The sequence below is a fragment of the Capra hircus genome, chromosome 1 (genome assembly GCF_001704415.2).
Source record: "Capra hircus breed San Clemente chromosome 1, ASM170441v1, whole genome shotgun sequence".
NCBI classification, from domain to species: Eukaryota; Metazoa; Chordata; class Mammalia; order Artiodactyla; family Bovidae; genus Capra; species Capra hircus.
Window position 1 is genome coordinate 72,611,096 of NC_030808.1, and position 3,562 is coordinate 72,614,657.

Sequence of the window (3,562 nt, forward strand, 5' to 3'; positions counted from 1 at the left end):
ACTCTGTAGAGACTGCCAGACTTCTATTTTCACAACTCTCAGGCTTATGCAAACTGCTTTAATGTCCTTGTGGAAGAAGTTGGTGTAGAGAATGGGAAAGAGGGAGGGCAAGGTTGCAAGCTTGCCTTGGGATCATTTTTCTGCCACTGACACATTGTTGGCCAAGAGGTGAAAACCAAAACAGAAACCCACCCACTCATCCCACTCCATCCCCAGTGAGAGGTGGAGCTCAGAAGCACAAGAGTGTGAAGCTGGAGAGCAGAAAGCTGCTCCAAGGTTTATTCCTGCATGTGGGTTTGGGGGACTTGGAATTGCATTTGTTGAATCACAGTAAATCAAGAATGAGGAACACCCCATATTGCTATTTGGAAACTGAACAGGAGGCTCCAAATCTCCAAATCAATGCAACATTCCCCAAGAGTCAGCTATTTAGGGAATCTTGGCCTCAACAGGTCTCAGCTATATGGGGTATTAGAAAGATCTGATTAGTCTTCCAGACACAAACATTTCCACTGTCGTGACAAAATGATGAAGGGAGTTTGGCTGGGTTGTGTTGTTCCCTGAAGTGTGTGGGTGGAATGGCTTTTGTAGTTAGAGGGTAGGGACTGGGCTGATTCATCTTTGCAACTTCCTCACTCAGGAGCAGCAACCAACACCTTCTCCACCCTTGACCATCACCATCATCACTCCCTGTGTCCCCATTTCACTTTGTTCCTCTGAATCTAGATCCCACAATCGTGTCTCATCAGCATCCTCAATTCCCCTTCCTCCTTGCCCTCTCACTGAACTAGCCTCATAATCCTTCAGTATGAACCAATTATACATCTGGAATCTCACCGGCATTGTCCAGTTGTTGGGGAAAAAAATTGTTCAGTCGTGAAAATGAACACAAAATACTAGGCAATGATCTTGCAGCATTATCTCATTTACTACCTCTGCAGGACAGGAATTTATCTTCATTAACCAGATAAGAAAGCTGAGATTTAGTTCTTTGTCAGTGGTAGATTTGAGGAGTATCTCAGGGGGGAGTAGACTTTTTTTAATGGCTTACTTGTCAGCTAAGAGTAGTTGTTGACATTTTACGATGCCAGTGTCTTTTTGATGCCCTATCTTGATTAAATTATCACTTTATTTGATCCAGATTTTTTGAAGCCTAGGAGAATGACAATAGAAACCAAAAGTGTTTGTTTTCCTTAAATTGCTGAAGGTGACAAAATCTGGAAGAGGAAATGAAGGTGAAGTCCCAAGTTTCTAACTGAGCTCTAGGTGGCAGGTTTGTTTACATCCTCTCATTATTATTGTCACTAGAATATAAAGTTCATTGAATCTTGCTTTATGAGTTAGTTTTGTCCCCTGAGCCCTGGTGGCTCAGAGGGTAAGGCGCCTGCCTGAAACGCAGTAAACCTGGGTTCGATCCCTGGGTCAGGAAGATCCCCTGGAGAAGGAAGTGGCAGCCCACCCCAGTACTCTTGCCCGGTAAATCCCATGGACGGAGGGGCCTGGTAGGCTACAATCCATGGGGTCGCAAAGAGTCGGACATGACTGAGCAAATTCATTTTCTTTCTTTCTTTCTTTATCCACTCAGTTCTAAGAGAATGCCAGAAACTCTCTTCCATCTTAGTTCTGGAGATGATGTTCAGGTTTGGGGGTTTTTTGTTTGTTTGTTTTAGTAATCCAATTTTATTGTATGTTATTGTGGCCATGCCTCAATGCATGTACAATCTTAGTTCCTGACCAGGGATCCAGCCCATGCCCCCTGCAGTGGAAGGGTGGAGTCTTAATCAGTAGACTGCCACAGAAATTCCTCAGGTTTTTTTTAAAGATATGTTGTCTCTAAGTTGAGAGATGGGAGAAAGCACATTCTAATGCTTTCCTTCACTGATCTGTGAGCACCACCTTCCCGAAGCCATGCCGACTGCTACATGGTTTGTCAGCAATCCTTTGCGTGTTTCCCAAAGTGAAGTGAAGTTGCTCAGTCGTGTCCGACTCTTTGTGACCCCATGTACTATAGCCTACCAGGCTTTTCAGTCCATGAGATTTTCCAGGCAAGAATACTGAAGCGGGTTGCCATTACCAAAGTGAAGTGAAGTTGCTCAGTCGTGTCCGACTCTTTGCGACCCCATGGACTATAGCCCACCAAACTCCTCTGTCCATGGAATTCTCCAGGCAAGAATACTGAAGTGGGTTGCCATTTCCTTCTCCAGGAGATCTTCCCGACCCAGGAATCGAACCCAGGTCTTCTGCATTGTAGGCAGATTCTTTACCAACTGAGCTATCTGGTGAAAGTGCACTCCAATTCAGTTAGAGTCAGCAGTGAGATACAGCCCACAGCAGGGCTTAGCAGGAAATGCAGACATGGGTGGGGGATATGGTTCCAGCTCTTCCTGACCCAAACTTGCTGTGACTGACTTCTAGCCAATGCTCTTCAGGGTCTTCATCTGCACCAGCAGGAAATGGACTTCTCTTGCTCTTCAGAGTGGCCTGTGGGCCAGACCAACATCATCATCATCTCCTGGAAGGACCCAGTGCCGCCAGACCCTAGACCTTATCAGTCAGAATCAGCACGTTAGTAAGATTCCTAGAGGGTTCACATGCACATCAAAGTTGGGGAAGAACTAGGTTCTAAAATACACAATAACAACCGTCATTCTCCCCTCTTATCCGCCTCAGGAACGGATAAAATATTGAGGAGACTTGGGTTTGATGCCTGACCGAATATATTTCAGCTATGATTTGGGCACTCTGCTTGCTCTCAGAGCATCACAACAATGAGGTGTTCTCCTGATTAATGAGAATAGAGTTAAAACCCCCAACACCCTCATAACTCTAATCCAACTTCTCTAAAGATAAAGTGAGGAGCAAAAGGCGGCAAAGAGTGGAGCGGGGTTACTGCTTTTACTTTATTTTAATTTATAGGAAAATTTAAATACAATTCTAGCTAGGAGTTTTAAATGCTTTTTAAAAAGCTATTTGGAAAAATAACCAAAAACGTTTAAGTCAGATTCCTTTGGCTTTCCTTGCAACCTTGTCAAGCTCTTTCCATTCCAAACTGCCATCCACGCAGGAACTCTTCTCACCAATTCACAGCTTGGGAAGACCAAGTAAACACAAAGCTGTTTAGTTGCCAGGCGTGACCGCGATGAAGCCACACCTTAAAACACTAGGCCGAAAATTAGCGCCAGGAAGCAACGCCACCTAGCGCTGCAGGAACACCCTTCACGCAGGTCTCCACCTCCTCCTGACGAAATTAACCGGAGGCGTGGCTGCTACCGCAAGAATGCCCGGCCACTTTTTTCCGAGTCTCCTAGTTGTACCCCGAACACTAAAAATCGACGCACAAATTTAGACGGTACCATTCGTTTAATCTAATCGCCTTACCCAACTTTGAGATATTCTTAGGAATATATATTGAAAATTAAGCTCTGAAGCCACCTTTTGCATTTAATTTCTATCGTAGTGGCAAATGTGAGATATATAAGTGGCGATTTGAGGCAAATTTTTCTGTTTCCCTGCGACTTCGGGCCTTAACCACTTGGGCTCGCCTACACGTCACTTCCGGAGA